The sequence below is a fragment of the Sycon ciliatum genome, chromosome 1, assembly GCF_964019385.1.
Source record: "Sycon ciliatum chromosome 1, ocSycCili1.1, whole genome shotgun sequence".
Lineage (NCBI taxonomy): Eukaryota > Metazoa > Porifera > Calcarea > Leucosolenida > Sycettidae > Sycon > Sycon ciliatum.
The window spans coordinates 69,863,338-69,880,961 of record NC_088643.1 but is presented as its reverse complement, the minus strand read 5'-3'; the positions used below and the strand labels follow the sequence as shown (position 1 = coordinate 69,880,961).

General features: G+C 47.2%; 2 long non-coding RNA genes across 2 annotated transcripts in view; one reads left to right on the top strand and one right to left on the bottom strand.

The window, feature by feature from the left end:
• LOC135805169 (uncharacterized) overlaps positions 1–17,624 on the top strand; it is a 141,516-nt gene that overhangs the window by 64,567 nt on the left and 59,325 nt on the right. The gene's annotated exons all lie outside the window — the stretch shown is intronic.
• Positions 1,694–4,663, bottom strand: LOC135807085 (uncharacterized). The gene is made up of 3 exons (XR_010551444.1): positions 4,573–4,663; positions 4,242–4,273; positions 1,694–3,090 (listed from the first exon to the last, which is right to left on the bottom strand). It is a non-coding gene; the product is annotated as an uncharacterized LOC135807085 (long non-coding RNA).

Below are 17,624 nucleotides of genomic sequence, written 5' to 3'. Positions count from 1 at the left end.
TCATGAATGATCTTAAGCACCTGTTCATTTTCCAACAAATTTCGAAGCCATCCCACAAGAGGATCGCCTGGTGCTTTGTCAAGCACGTCGACGATAACACAGCAGTCGGGGGTTGAGACTTGAACAATGCTAATGCTTCCTAGGCGGCTCAGGGAGACTCCCTCTGCGTCTAGTGCTATAACTGATACACCTGCGAAGACCTCAGAGAGCTCAGCTGAAACTGCGCTGCTGAATGAATCGACAACGTTAACGCGAAGAGCAATCCCACGGGCAGCAGCATCCCCACCGACAGCCATTGTGCGTGGTTGGCTGTGGAAATATACGCTAGCCTCAGCGCGTGACTGGGACACTAAGCAAGAAATAGTATGTACTGGCTGCAAAAGGTCAAAAGCAATAGTAAACCAGCGCTCTGCTTCCTGGCATGGAGGAGGTTGCAAGAAACAATCATTATAATTTTATTTCTCTGCCAAGTACCTGCCAAATACCTGGCTAGTTGTGGCAATGACAGCACCTGGGCCGCCAGCGACGACTTCACGAAGTACATATATGTACATGTCATGTACATGACCACTGATGACATGACAGCATGACAGCATGACATCATTCTGCAGCGAGAAGACAGTCGATCGATCATACCAGTACCTGCTGCTATCAAGTGACAAGTCGGGATGGGGGGGGGGGGGGGGGGGGGCGATGATTTAGTAGGTGGGGCCTACTATTTTTGTAGACAATGTAGTATTTAGCATGCGGAAATTAGTGGGGTCAAATACTAAGAAGGCGATAATGCTAGTTATTGCATGTCACGTGAGGGTTGTCTGTACTACGGCCAATCAGCGCCCTCCGCAAGCGGTCTGTATTTCTCGGTATTGCCCGCTCAAGCGGGCAATAACTTTCAGTTTATTGCATGTCACGTGAGGGTTGTCTGTACTACGGCCAATCAGCGCCCTCCGCAAGCGGTCTGTATTTCTCGGTATTGCCCGCTCAAGCGGGCAATAACTTTCAGTGTATTGCCCGCTGAATCCGATCACTCTGCGCATGCCCGTTCGTCAGTTGAGTCCTTCACTTCTCCGGAGCAGGTTGTCATTTTGGTGCGATCGATGGTAGATGGACAAAATCGCCATCAGACACACCGGTCACCAAAAGAAGCAACAGGCTCGAAAAAACGGAGGACTCTACTGGCGACGAGCATGTACAGAATAATCGGATTCAACAGTCAATACACCAAAAAGCTACTGCCTACCTGCACGGACTTGTCTCTTCTCTCCGAAGTTACGACCGGCATTGATGATGTGAGTCGGCCGTCGTCGACCAACTGTTCGAAGAGCTCAGGGAGCATCGCAAGCGCAGGCACCTTGAAAACAAACGGAAGGTAAAAGGAAACCTACATTGTAAATAATTGTTTCCAGTCTTGGACGTATCCGGCATCGCACCACAAGAAAAGTAATGGTGAAGAAATCAAAAATCAGTTCTCAAACTTTCAAAGCCTCAAACGACGTACATTTCAGAATTCTGTCAACGAACTCCAAGTCCACAGCAGGATCCAGGTCGAAGAGGTGCAAGAAAAGGACTTTCAATGCTGATCTGCACTCTATATTATAGCAATAAAAACTGCTTTATGGCAGTTTTCTAAAAAAAGTTATTGTGTTCTAGTCCATGGACCCCGTCTAAAAAGTAAGAAATTAACGAAATGTGATAGCCGAAAATTAAAATTTCACACAAAACCTCACAATAATCACAACACTTGAAATGCTGCTTTCAACACTAAACTTGTACCGCACAACAATTGGCAACATGCATGTCATGCATGCATAGGAAAGAGGATCACGAGGGGAAAAGGTCTTATTATTATTATTATTATTAAATTTTGAATACGGCAGTCCCACAGGCCTAGGGCCTTTTTACAGGTCTTCTGCATGTAGCTTTTCATTCTGTATGTGATTATTGTGAGGTTTTGTGTGAAATTTTAATTTTCGGCTATCACATTTCGTTAATTTCTTACTTTTTAGACGGGGTCCATGGACTAGAACACAATAACTTTTTTTAGAAAACTGCCATAAAGCAGTTTTTATTGCTATAATTTCTTTTGTTTTTTCTGTCACCAATGGAATGCCCTATATCAATAATTATGTAAATGATGGCCTTCACATCATGTCAATTACACCGTATCATACGCATTGATGTGCAAGCCTTTTCTTGCAGAAAATGGCACTAGCATGTTCTTCTGCGGGGATACATGTGAGTGTAGTGGTGGACAGTGGTGATACTTTTTTTATACGGAGGTCATTCTGTGCATGTTGCTGTAGCAGAATTTCATGACTCTGTCATAAAATTGTCTTGCCTTTCAGATATTTCAGATTTCCCCACCCTCGATCAGATTTATTTGAGAAATGTAACCAGGTACTTGTCGCAGATGTTTTTGTTGATTCTGTGTTTATAAGTATAGATTATAGACCGGTTAGGAGGTCTATACAGGATATATAGACCGAGTAAAAGACCGAGGTCCCCCGAGGTCTTTTACGAGGTCTATATATCCTGTATAGACCAACTATGAGGTCTATAATCTATTTATCGTGTTCTCCACGCAATAGTTTCTCTTCATATACAACATAATCCTTGTAATTCTAGTATTATACTATAACCTATACCACATTGTACTGCATTGAAAGTCAAGATTATTGTTTAAACTAGGTTCAGCATCGGTAACACAGTGGCTGGGTGGTGAGGAAGAGTGACTGAGATTCACAAGGTTGTGAGTTCAAATCCCATCTTGTGTATTAATGCTTTCTTCAAAAATTTCTTTTTCTAAGTTGAAGAGAAAATTTCTAAGTCCAAGAAGTTCTAAGGAGTCAAATATAAGTAGTCAAATATATCGTGTATTTGACTAAGCAGTCAAATACGCGATATATTTGACCGCTTAGGTATCAGGGAAATTAGTGGGGTCAAATACTAAGAAGGCGATAATGGTTTATAATCATGGGTTATCGTGATAAGGTCATCCTGCATCATATTGCACTGAAATCGTAATCCTGTTGATGTCGATACAACTTTTGGAAGTAGTTCAATGACTTCAAACTGGTAGTCCACGATTTTCTAAAACAACACAGCAAAGGAGGAACAATAAACATGTATTAAAATGTAAACAAATACATTACGTAACCTCGTTCCAACAAATACACTGATCCTGAGGATAAAAGGGGCGAGGCTATGGTTGGAGGTACTGAGAGATAAACAAGGCACTCCATAATAATAAAATCTTACACATCTTTTGGTGAGTATGAATGATATCCAGTCGAACCTCTTTAGGACGAACACCAAGGGACCAATGGTATTTATTCTGTGAGTTTGTCTTAACCTATTTTATAACCAGTAAATACAATTATTTCTCCAATAGACATACGAATAGATTTCTTCTACAGCGAAAGATTCTAAGCCACACCAACTCATTGACTCGTCTCGTATGAAACAAATGAGTCACTAGAGAGGTTCTGCAAAACGAAAATGCGTAAAAAGGTTCGTTCATTGCCATGAAGTGCAAAACTTCGCAACTTTGGACGCGAAACTTGCAGGGAACGCGAAATGAACTGTCGTACTCGTAGGACATTTCGTGAGATCGGGTCATGGCGTACGTGCACTTGGCCCGCGCAAACTACGAAAATGTGCAGAACGCAAAGTTCGTGCAAAAATTCGTACACACTTTCGCAAGGACTGTCGAGAAACTTCGTTCGAATTTTCGTTTTGCAGAACCTCTCTACTGAACGTTTCTTTAACAACATGACGGCAACTGAAACAGCAACAGAGAAAGTACGATACATGTACAGGCAGTACAGCACATTCTTGCAGGTACTACAAACAGATTGCAGATCGTAATTCTTGCTTTGGCGGCACGAAACTTTATTTAGGGCAGTGCAATCTCGGCGGTACTCACAAATAATAAATCAAACAGCCCAGACTCAAGTAAACAAATCCAATCATACAAGTACGAGATCTTCACGAGACGAGACTGCACCCATTGGCTTGTTTCGTATGAAGCAAACAAGTTTACTGAACCTCTCCACAATGGAGATTTTCCCTGATATGCGAGTTTATTTTGCAAACTCGGTCAATGGGTCCTTGAACCTTTCCCTCCAGATTGGGAACTGCCAACGATAGTATGCCACTGACCAGTGCCTTACTTGTAACGTTCCAATGTACAATGAATATGAGTATTTCGACAACACATTTAACATACCGGTAAGCCTTACCGTCAAGAAGGTGAACTCGCGTTCTTCGTACACTGTAGACAAGGGCAAAGAGATACAAATGGATCTAAATCCGAATAAAATCAGCACACGTTTCCGTAAATGAAAGGGTGAGCATAAGCAAATGAATCGAAGGAAACCGGTCAACTCAGAGATCACCTGTCATCGAGTATTCCGTAAAAGGAGGCCTCGGCAGCGGAAAAGCTAAATTATTTAGAAAAGAGATCCTGTCAGCTTTTCCATTATTTATTGCATTCCGCCCAAAATCAGCACACTTTTCGTAAATGAAAGAGTGAACACAAGCAAATGAATCAAAGGGAACTGGTCAACTCACCTGTCAGTAATATTCCGCGAAAGGAGGTCTCAGCAGCGCCGAAACGAAATAAGCCAGGCCAGGAGTCGAAATATCCGAAACAGCTCATACAAGAAGCAGTTCCAAAGAAGGAAGTTCCTTGCGCATGCACATCCGAACACGGACTGCACTGCAACACAATGTCTGGCTGCCGTGCAGTGCACAGCACGCGGCTTCCACCCGTTGGTAGATCTAATAACGAGCACCTTACGTAGAGATTTACGTAGCCTAAGTGAAATACCGAGCACCTTACGTAGAAAGTTACGTAGCATAGCGGTGTCGTTTTTCTTGCCATGTGAACACAATAATAGAAAAGCTGACAGGATCGCTTTTCTAAATAGACCGTGGGTGTCAAGCATGCAATAAATGATTTACAGCACCTCGTACGCGCTCGTACACGGGCAATACCGGCTTGATACATGACCTCACGGCTGACGCCGTTCGGTCATGTATCAGCCGGTATTGCCCTTGTACTCGGGCTGTAAATCATACTTATTTTGCGGGATAATGCTAATGGCAATGCCAGAACAACTGTATCATAAGTATATTATAATCAGGGAGTAGTACAATTGTACTACTCCCTGATTATAATAGCTCGACTTGCCAGGGGTTCAAGGGCTGATAATCCCCTGACCCAGGGGATTATTCTTCATAATCTCCTAGGTGAGGGGAAAGAGCCCAAGACTTTGGACTGCTCTCACCAGGGAGTCGTCAAATACGGTATTTGACGACTCCCTGGCTCTCACTATACCTACTAGGTAACCTAGGGAGAGTAGGCCAAAGCTAAGTAGCCAAACAAACCCCAAAGAGCCAGCCTGGAAGCTGCTGTGTGAAATCTCAATCAAATGACTTTATTATAGGAAGGTAATTGAACAAGTGGACATATTTACAAAACTCTCACATGAGCACCGTGAATATGTTTTTTTGTATTAGATGAACATAGATGTGACATGTGAACGTGCAATTACAGCTGCTCATGAATAATTGGCAACAAAGTACAGTCATGTCTGCAACGTCAACGACAACGTTGCCATGGGAACTGAACAACAAATGAAAGCAAGTACACTGTATTGTATCGTAAATAGGTTAACTATGGAACCTAAACAAGAGAAATGTTGTTCTTTGTATTTGAATTCGCAAGAAATCCAACACGCACGCATCTCGATCTCAACAACAATGTTGCCATGGAAACTGAACACTGGTCATACTGCCCATCATGTCAGGCATCACCCTCGGCCTCCCTCCCTCCCCCTCAAAAATTAATTGGCTGAGAAAATTCAAAGAGAAAAACGCACAGATCAGGACTTACAAGAGTACACAACATGTGGGGCCTGAACTCCCACCAGAACAAGAAGAAATCCATAAGCAGGCTGAGGCAATGTAAAGAGAAAAAAAGATCAGGTATTGTTTTTTTCATTTGTCAAATTGTGTTTTGTTCCTGTGTCATGTTTCCTTGCCGGCTTGCAAGCTTGCCTTTCCTTTTTTTTGTTGAGCTTGAAAAAGTACTACAGCTGTACTGAGTACTGTACTCCCTGCTTACAACTGAAAAAAGTGTGAAAGCCAACAACTGTGTACCGTGATGGCTGCGCAGACTCGTACCCCTGACAAGTCGAGCTATATACAGATAGTGCACGGATTGGTCCTCGGAAGAATATTTTTCATAATCCCCGCAGCGCTGCGCGCCTTGGGGATTATGAAAAATATTCTCCTCGGATCCGTGCACTATCCTATACATATTACCTGAAGCCGAGTGAATATGGGCGATTATCACTCTTCTATATCGACCTCCACTAATTCTCGTGATCCTTGACTGGTCCTATATTACCCATATCGCCCGCTTATATCGACCGCTTATATCGACCACTTAAGGTGGCAGACTACCCAAAAATTCGCTGAAAAATCGAAGTTGTAAATTCGCAAGAGGTACACAAAAGGAAGTATATAGGGCTGTTTTTTGTTGTAACTCAGAGTTTCATGGCAAAAACCAATCATCAGACAACATAAGGAGATTAGAAAAACGCAGTTATATGAAGGCAAGCAGAGGAGATAGAATAATTCAGTGCAGACAATATGATAATCATTCAACACCTCCCAGAGGCAGTACGCTCTGACGTGCCAGAATCAACATCTCAGGTGCTGGGTGAAACATGAACACGCACACTCATCCACACACACACACACACACACACACTAATCCACACACAGCCTCTCGTTCTCACACACTCCACACTCCCGCATTATCACACCTAAACACATGCGCACGCACACACACACACACGCACCAAAACACACACATGCACCACACACACACACACATACACACAGCCTCTCGTTCTCACACACTCCACGCTCCCGCATTATCGCACCTAAACACACACACACACGCACACACACACACACACCAAACACACACGCACCACACACGCATGCACCACATACACATACCTACACACAGCCTCTCGTTCTCACACTCTCCACACTCCCGCATTATCGCACCTAAACACACACACACACACACACGCGCGCGCGCGCGCGCCAAACACTGTAAATTCATATTGAGTGCTACGTCAGTTGAAAGAGCATGAATAGCTGCAAATTCTCTGAAAATTGTGTCCCGATCTGACCGGCCGGCCGAAAATGTGCCCTTGCAAGGAAAGATTTTTTTGTTGCACGCTGTCATTTGTTGGCAGCACTGTATTTGAATGTGAGCAGACTGTGCGCAACTTGTCGTACCATGGAAACACGTGAAAGTGGGCAGAATTTTGCTCCAAGTCCAAAAAATCAGGTTTTTGAGCCACGTATTGTGCAGCAGGACTTTTGCCAGCACCCTCGTGACGTTGCAGATATGTGGCTTGATTGGATTATTGTAGTTGACGTTGATTTAGTGACTTTGGCAAGTTTGAGTCGTGTCAAGAAGTCAGGTAGGATTCAGTACTACAAGGCAGTAGTGAAACGTGAGTGGTAGTCTTTGCCGGTTTCTGAGGGTATCCTGGATTTGGTGTGCAGCGCTGTGGAAATGGCTTGCTGTGGAGGTCCCAGCACTGGATGTTGTATCAAAAGTACGACCTCGTAGCACGTGCTAAACCTAAAAAAATTCAAAAATTGACTTGGGTCTGTGGGAGTGTGTGAGAGAACGCCCACTCGTTCCGTTGTGACAGATTCCAGGGCCTCGTTGAGGGGCCCTACCCCATCACCCATGGCTGCTTCTGGACTTGTTCTAGGTTTGAGTCCCGCGCACGAACAGAATGAGCACGAAAATGTGAAAAAATTGTAAATGCATTTGTTTGGCTCCTGGGTGGCTCGCACACCGTGGCACTATGCCGGAAATTTGAGTTTTTCCGGCCTGGAAAGCCTGTCAGTGAGGCGCAAGAACTTGTAAATCATGTCCTGAGGGCCAGCATAGTGGCAGGAGTGTGTGGTCAAAATTTCACTCAAATCCATTGAGAAACACCAAAGTTACGGTCAATTGAATGCCATATGAAATTTATGGGTAGGCTGCCCCCTTAAGGGGGCACATCACCCAAAAATTCGCTGAAAAATCGAATTTGTAAATTCATATTGAGTGCTACGTCAGTTGAAAGAGCATGAATAGCTGCAAATTCTCTGAAAACTGTGTCCCTATCTGACCAGCCGTTCAAGAGTTATGGCCGAAAATGTGCCCTTGCAAGGAAAGATTTTTTTCTCGCACAGCGATAAGCCACACTCGCTACACACCAAACAACAGCACATTTGTATTGCGGTTAGGAGGGCCAGAAGTGTGACACCACGTTCTTTTACATGGAAGGATGCGGAATTGTAGAATAGCGGAAGAAGGGACAGAGCACATGGATATTCTGTGAAAGCAACGCAATGGCAGCAACTGAGAGAGCAATGACCGAAAACCAGAAGCACCACTTGGGACCGTCAGATTAATTCGTCTGGGCCGAGCCAGCCGGGAAAAAACCCTCGCGCCGACGGACGCATTATTTTTTTGAGGGAAAAAACCGGGTGTAAAACCCCAAGTGGCTAATCTGACAAGTACAAAAAGCAGGGAGGGAGGGTGGGTACCTCAAGACGACTGGCCAGTCGTGCTCATGCGCAGCGGTTTAGAGAACATGTGAAGATGTACGAGTAAAAAGAAATTGATCAGATGACTGCTCACTTGTGAGAAAAAAACACGAGAAAAAACCGCTGTGACGAGAAAATACTTCTCGCCTCTGTCGCTGCGCTCTGCCGTCGAGAAGATACCATTCTCGCACAGCGATAAGCCACACTCGCTACACACCAAACAACAGCACATTTGTATTGCGGTTAGGAGGGCCAGAAGTGTGACTGCTAGACAACGCATAGTAGGGACAGAGCAGTGGAAGAAGTGGACAGAGGACAACGCGAATTCAGCTATATATGCGCATATCTGTACGAGTATGGTTAGACAAGCTAACGCCGTATTCGGCCTCCGCTACTAAGCAACGTCATAGGCCAAGAGATTGAGACAACTGGAGGAGCTGGGGAAGCGACTCCTCTATATACCTGTTCTTGGAGGAGTCCGACTTCCAACCACCATGTCGCTTGATTAGTCTGTCAGCGGTCCCAGCACTGGCAGCAGTAGAAGCGGCTCCAGAGCGCATACTGTGAAGGCCGTACTCCTTGGCGTCAAGGCCGACGATGGCCAGGCATTTTCGCACCTTCTCCAGGGCGCACGAGTAGCTGATGGCGATAGGCCTCAGTATGGCCTGCTTGCGGCAGCTGCCCAAGCGACAGAATAGAGGCTGGTGGGGCAGATGCTTGCCAGCGGTGAGGAAGCGCTGCACCAGCTCGACGGGACAGGTGGTTAGCCCAGATCTGGCAATATACACCTGGTGGCCTTTGCGAAACTGGTCGTTCTTCCTCTGCTGCAGCGAGATCACCATGTGGGTGTCTGTAAAACTGATGTCGGAAGGCGTCAGGCGGTGCAGCTCGTCCCATCGCAGCATTGCGGAGAAGCCCAAGACAATGAGGGTGATTGTCTGCAGGTCATCCAGGGAAGTGGACGAGTCGGAGTAGTGCTCGATGATGCGCTGCACTTCCGTGGACACGAGTGCCTTCTTCGGCTTGACAGGGCGCGCAAGCAATCTCTGCACAGCCCGATGGCACTGAGCGACACATGCGTGTCGGGTGGGGTCTGGGAGCGTTGCTTTCTGGTGCACCCATGAGATGCTTGCAACAGCGGTGGCAACGGGTGCCGGTGATGAGGATGACAGCAGTAGGTGGACAAGGTAGAGGCCAACGTGAAGACCGTCAGCGGGAAATGCGGTGAGGGAGGCTGATGATGCGAACGCATGCCAGCGATTGAAGCCTCTGGCGTACGTCTGAACGGTCGAGGGTGCGTGCCCGCACAGCATCACTTTCGGCAGAAGGTGCATCAGCTTGCCGATAGCGCTGTCCTCCTTCGCTAGTTGCTCCAGTGCCGTCCAACCCGGGATATGTTGTGGGGCTGTAGGGAAGAAGCATAAGACCAGAAGAAGGGACAAGGACAGGGGAAAGGGCGGCCACCACGCCGACAGGTTTGCCGGCATGGTAGTTACCAACATTGGGAGCGTAAGTTAGAATAAGTATCCAGCGAGCAGCAGCACTATACGGCCCCCGTAATGTGGCTTGCGCCGGTTTAGACTTGGAAAAGGAGCGCCCTGCATCGCTGACATTGTGTAGCTACCCTTTTGTGCCAGCGGCAGCCCAGACTCCGTCTACCCCGTTTCACGGTAGTTCAGGGTGGTACGCTGTCTGACCGTGTATGCTATCACACCAACTACCTCGTGTGCAGAAATATTTGACGGAAATCTCGCCTTGCGGTTGTATTGCTCTGGGTAGAAATAGATCGGCCTATATGGCCGGAATTAGTGCGTAAGGGGGAATGGGGGTTGCTGCTAAACAAAACCAGAGAAGTTGAACATGAGACACGAAAATGTATCAGATTGCATGATTGGCAGCATCACCACAGTGAGGATGTGAGTTTATACTGCTGAATGACGCTGACCGCTGACTGATGCTGACCGCTGACTGATGCTGACTGCTGAATGACGCTGACTGCTGACTGACGCTGACCGCTGGCTGGTGCTGACCGCTGACTGCTGGCTGATGCTGACCGCTGACTGATGCTGGCCGCTGACTGATGCTGACTGCTGGCTGATGCTGACTGCTGACTGATGCTGACTGCTGGGTGACGCTGACAGTTGACTGACGCTGCCCGTTGAACGATGCTGGCTTCCGGCCGCTGTTCTTCCGGGTTGTTGTTCGGGATTAAGGCGGCCCTTGCCTGGGGCGGTTGGGCTTGTGCCGGCCGCATCCGCAGACTCTTACAGCGAGTACTTCGCATGTTGGGCTATCGCTGCCGAAGAGGTTCCACTTACACTCACCCGAGATGAAAAGGTTCTCCCGAGGCGGGATGACCATATGATCGACCACCATATCTCGGAAGCCCGCTGGAGACCATAGCAGTGGCCACCATGTGGCCGAAGGCCAGAAAGGGAGGATCAGAGTGCCGTCTGCGTGGCAAGCTTGCATGTGGCGAATCGTGCGACCGATGAGGTGGATTGGAGGTTCGATCCAATTGTTCTCGTCGTTCCAGCTCACGGAGAATGCGTCCACAGACGTGCAGCCTGGGGACCACCATCTACTGCAGAAGCGCTGCATCTGAGCGTTCTGCGGAGTAGCGAAGCGGTCGATTGTATGTGGGCCCCATTTCCGGTCAAGCATTAGGAAGACGTCTGGCGCAAGCTGCCAATCGTCCTGGTCCTTCACCTTTGAGAAGAAGTCAGCTCTCTCATTCTCTTCCCGAGGTATCCACTCTGCCCGGAACGTGATACCTTGTCGGATGCAGATACGGAAGAGTGCCAGGGCTTCGTCGTGAAGATGGGGGTGTTTGCTGCCAGATGCGATTATCGCGACTGCCGCCTGATTATCTGATCGGTGGATCACTTCGCATCCTGACAAGACTGGTAATAGAGATAGTATCACGTATCTAACGGCAATGAGCTCACGGAGAGTGCTGCTTGTTTCACGTACCTCTGGTGGAAGCGGTCCTCTGGCAACGCAGGTGCCGAGCTTTGAAACGGAGTATCCGCCCCACCCAGTTTCGCTGGCATCGGACCAAGTGAGAACTGCAGAAGCTGCTACGAGGGGCCTCAGCGGGCGGCCGTGGAATTTATGGAAGCTTTCCGACCAAAACGTGATTTCATTGCGGAGCTGGGGAGTCGCATGTACAATCTCCTCCCACGAGGCGGCTGTGGAGATAGCCTCATACATTGATCTAGTTTGTAGCCGTGTTACCGTACCGAAAGCTGGGCTCATTGAGATGATGGAGCCTGCGATCTTGGCTACTTCTCTGGCTGTGGCATGATCAAGGTTTGTTGTGGTGAGGAGGTGCGAGAGTTTCTCTACGCGCGCTTCGGTCACCTTGATGGTGCCCTGGGCCAGGTCAACATGGAAGCCCAGCATGTCTCCCTGTTGTGATGGTGTGAATCGGCTTTTCTCACTGAGAATAAAACCTGATTTGTCTGCCCGAACAATATCAGCAAGCTTACTAGCAGCAGTCTGTGACGATTCTGCCCCCGCACCGTCGTCTAGATACATGAACAATTTGTGACCATTGCGTCTCCACCAATGCACCAGATCTCTGGTGATTTTCGTAAATACATGTGGTGCGGTGCAGAGTCCGAAAGGTAACACTGTAAATGTGTAGAGCTCTCCTCGCCATTTGAATCCCAAATATTTGTGATACCTGGGATCAATGTCGATATGGTGGTAAGCGGACTTCAGGTCGAATGAGAAAAAATACTCCCCCGTTTCAAACATGGTTCGAAGGGTGCTGATATCCTCGTATTTGAACCTAGGTGCCAGGAGGTGCTTGTTGAGATATCGCAGGTCTAGGATCAGCCTCAGCTTTTTCTGCTCAACTACACCTAGAGGGCTACAAATGCTGATCTTGTCAGCAGTGGTTTTCTCTATGCATTTTGCAGATAGTAAACTGACGATAGCTTCGGACACAAATGATACATGTTTGAAACAGCTTGAGTGATTTTTTGCAGCATAGGGTGTGGGAGTGGTTGTGAACGGTAGATAGTAACCATTACTTAATACATTGAATGTGAAGGACGAGCAGCCAATAGATGACCAAAAACTTAAACAATAACGAAGGCGACCGCTGAGTACAACATTACACGACGAGGATGATTCACAATAAAAATCATTGGCAGAATGCATAGGATAGATCAACTCAGCAATATTACATTGAGGATACGATTGAGGATACGCGTGATTCAAGTGATAATTCTCTGGCTCATCGAGCTCTCCTAGCGTTTCCAGAGGCTGCGTCTGGGCAAAGCTTGGCCCAGTGGCCAGGTTTTCCGCAGGCGAAGCATACGACTTTCGCCGACGGGGCAGCAGACGACTGCTGGTCGGTTCGCGGAGCTGGAGGGACCCTGGGGCTCCGCGGCGAGTATGGCTCGTAGTGAGGACGAAAACTAGAACTGGGCCTCACTGATCGGCTCTGTCGCCTGGTCTTCTCCACTTCAGTCTCAGCCCTCTTGATCCTTTTCGCGTCCTCGTCATCGTCGGCAATGTCATGCTCGCCTTTGTACTGGATCGCCGTGGCCCAGTCATATTTGTCGGCGATTTTTATAATTTTCTTCCTTTTGTCGCATAAGGACATACCTTCCATGATGGCGGTTTTGGCAGGTCCATCCGGGATGGTCCGGGCCGCGTCCTCCAGCTTCGCCTCCACCTGGTCCACAAAGTCGTGATGCTCCTTGCAGCTCTCCTTACGAAAGGAGTAAGTAGTTGTTTGCTTTGCTTTGAGGCGATGCAACTCCGCAGTGGCAGTTTCCAGTTGCTTCTTGCATGCCTCCATTTCAGAGACAGACTTCTCTGCTAGAGCATGCTGCTCTTTGACAAGTTGTGTCAGGTTCGTTGCCCAGTCTGGCGTGGCGGACGAAGCTGAAGCGGGAGCAGATGCGTTCTCAGCCATGCTGGTGAGAGAAAAAATTTGATAAATGTCTGTTGGAAAGACGAAAAAGAACGTGGTGTCGAAAAGGCTACCTCAAGACGACTGGCCAGTCGTGCTCATGCGCAGCGGTTTAGAGAACATGTGAAGATGTACGAGTAAAAAGAAATTGATCAGATGACTGCTCACTTGTGAGAAAAAAACACGAGAAAAAACCGCTGTGACGAGAAAATACTTCTCGCCTCTGTCGCTGCGCTCTGCCGTCGAGAAGATACCATTTGTTGCATGCTGTCATTTGTTGGCAGCACTGTATTTGAATGTGAGCAGACCGTGCGCAACTTGTCGTATTATGGAAACACGCGAAAGTGTGCAGAATTTTGCCCCAAGTCCAAAAAAGTCCAAAAAATCACGTTAAAAAACCACGTATTGGGCTGCACGGCGGCGGGCGAAGCCCGCCGAAGTGCAGCAGGACTTTTGCCAGCACCCTCGTGACGTTGCAGATATGTGGCTTGATAAGGGCTTGAAAGTGATGACGTCAAAAACGGCCTGGGAGTAGTAAATTGACATCAGATTTCTATTTTGGATCCACTAAGGTGTGACTTTGCTATTGCCTCAGTATGTGGGTGCATAGCAACCCACTCATGTCGTATGCAGGTGCAACTTTTACTTCGCCACCAGTTGTCACCCCGCCCCCATTAGCCAAATCAGTCAGTTTCACTGGCAACACCACCTTGCTGTGAGTGAGACCGCTTGAAATGTGCTTGGATCCATACAAAAACTGGATCCAGGTGGATCCAGTTTTCGAATTTTTCAAATTGTTGCTATGCCATTGCTATGGAGTGACGTAGCACTTTCAAGTAGTTGACGTTGATTTTGTGACTTTGGCAAGTTTGAGTCGTGTCAAGAAGTCAGGTAGGATTCAGTACTAGGCAGTAGTGAAACGTGAGTGGCAGTCTTTGCCGGTTTCTGAGGGCATCCTGGATTTGGTGTGCAGCGCTGTGGAAATGGCTTGCTGTGGAGGTCCCAGCACTGGATGTTGTATAGTCAAAGGTTCGACCTCGTAGCACGTGCTAAACCTAAAAAAATTCAAAAATTGACGGGTCTGTGGGAGTCCGTGAGAGAACGCCTACTCGTTCCGTTGTGACAGAGTCCAGGGCCACGTTGAGGGGCCCTATCCCACCACCCATGGCTGCTTCTGGACTTGTTTTAGGTTTGGGTCCCGCGCACGGACAGAATGGGCACGAAAATGTGAAAAAATGTAAATGCATTTGTTTGGCTCCTGGGTGGCTCGCACGCCGTAGCACTATGCCGGAAATTTGAGTTTTTCCGGCCTGGAAAGCCTGTCAGTGAGGCGCAAGAACTTGTAAATCATGTCCTGAGGGCCAGCATAGTGGCAGGAGTGTGTGGTCAAAATTTCACTCAAATCCACTGAGAAACACCAAAGTTGTAATCTTTGGACTTTGGAGGGACTTAGAATTTTTCTCTCCACTTCAAAAAGAAAAATTGAAAGAAAGAAGACAAAGGAAGAGAACAAGCAGGATTTGAACTCACAACAGTATGAATCTCAAGCAACCCCTTATACCACCCAGCCACTGTGCTGCAGATGCTGAACTCTGTTGTTCTTACAGTCTTGTACCCAAAATAGGCAACATCCTATGTACACTATAGTACTAATGCTATACTAAAAAGGTTAAAATAGCTCCCAAAGGTTCAAATTTTGGGGTTATGGCAAAGGAATCGTGATAAATAGGATATTGACCTCGACTTCGGTCTATATGGGAAATATAGGCCTCGTAAAAGACCTCGGCGGACCTCGGTCTTTTACTCGGCCTATATTTCCCATATAGACCTCGTCTTGGTCAATATCCTATACATATTCACTAGTATACAAACCGAGGCGAAGCCGAGGTTTGGATAACTAGTGAATATTCGCCCATATTCACGAGGCTGAAGGTAATATTAGACTTATACCTCTCCATATTCACCCTCTCGTCCCTAAAACCCAACAGGCGAGTCCTGTTGGTCATACATGTACATGTACGCAGAACTAACGTAAGTCGTTGTTGCTTCACTGAGCCTTCAGACGGACTGGCGTGTTCTTGCCTGAATCGGAGGGCGGCGTGTCCAGAATCTTGTTCGTGTACACGTACTGGTGCATGTGCATGTGGCATGTGAGGTGACGACCTTGGAGAACACGCTCGTGCCAATCACCATGGAGAACACGCTCGTGCAGCTTTGTGGCGGGAGCCAATCATTAAAGGGGTTTCGTTTCACGCGAAGATTTGACCAATCAGAGAGAGGTTTCGTTTCACGCGAAGATTTGACCAATCAGAGAGAGGTTTCGTTTCACGCGAAGATTTGACCAATCCGCGATCATCGCGCCAATTCGGGAGTCGGTTTATAACAGCGAGCCAAGCGGTTCTACCCTCACTTCTTTTCTTTTTAGGCAGCGCTTCGGAGCTGTTGTGTGCCCTAGGAAAATTCTACGCTAACGTCCTTAAACAGAGCTGTTCTGAGCACAAACGAAATTCCTGGCTTGCCGCTTGATCCGCAATCATCGGGCCATGGCATTGACATGTTGAGCGTCCAAAACCTTGTTTGCTCGCTGGAACGCTCCGTCTGTGAAGATGCTCACTGTCAGCACCTGGTCACATGCGGATCCAGCGGCAATGGCAAGCAAGGAATTATTTCGTTTGTACTCAGAAAAGTCCTGTCTACGGAAGTTAGCGTAGACATTTTCTAGGGCACTCGCTCCGGTGCGCTGACTGAAGAGGAATCAAGCGCAGCACCGAGTACTGCTCTCTTTACAGTACAATGTAAGTATCGAAAAGTGGTGAATATAATTATAAGTGGTGAATATGAGGTAAGTGGTGAATATAAGCGGTGAATATTCAGCAATATTTACCACTTATGTAGATGGCCAATTGTATGTGGGTGAATATGGAGTGAGGTATAATGCTACTTATAATGCTGCTGTTCCTCTGTAATGCCAGCAATTCACCAGTAGTAAGTATGGAAAAATGGATTGGTTTGGGCAGTATTGTTCACGTTTCGTAGTTCTACGTAGCGGCATGGAAAATGCTAGAAAATCATGATCATAAGGCCACCTAGAATTAATTCGTTGTTTCGGGTCACTTCACTCATCCGTACCAGGGTCGGTCGGTCGGGTTTATTTTTTTTTATTTTTTATTTATTTTGGTTACGTCCATGTACATGTACATCGAATAGCTTTTGTCCATCTAGCCAGTCGATCAAATTTGACTGTAGTGTAGACAATCCAGCGCAGTCATTGTCCCATCAGATCCAGGTCCCCTCCACGGCTCCAGGACCAGATCTTGGCCTCGCTGGCAAACGAGTCTGACCGGCGAGCAGGTCTCACCTTACTTCTGTAAAAAGCGACAAGGTGGCGGAGCTGATGCTGTTTCCATGGTTTCAGGACCGATTGCGGATCGGAGATACATGTAGAAGACAACGTCGTCACCAAACGCTGCATCCTGTCATTTGGCTATAGCCATGGCTTCAATCTGAGGTCGATATCTGGACTGCTATTATTAGGGTCGCGTGTGTACATAGTCTAGTCTGTACATTTGCATGCACTAAAAAAACAAACATTTTGCGGTCGGGTGAAAAAAGACGGTCGGTCGGGTGACCCGAAACAACGAATTAATTCTGGATGGCCTAATGCTGCTATTGCTCCATACAATCCGGGCCCTTGCAGCTAGCTGTCCAGCGAGGAAAGTCTCGAGTGGAGGCCTCTCGATAGGCACCGGCAGATTATGCCGGCATAATTATTGGCATAATTATAATTTGGAGGTTGAAAATTTGGAGCATAATGAGGCTTCCTTTCGGAGATAGGACTCGGCATAGCTACATGGTTGTACCACAATCCAGTATGTAAGCTACACAATTGTGTACAATGCAACTGATCAGTGGTGGTGGTCCGCATGGTAAAGGAAAGGGTTCGGAGTAGCCCTTTTCCAAAGATGCTGGCCACTTTTTTCGCAACTTTCCGTTGTTTTGCAAGAAATCGCAACTTTCTTCATTTTCACAAACTACTTCGCAACTTTTCCGAAAAGGT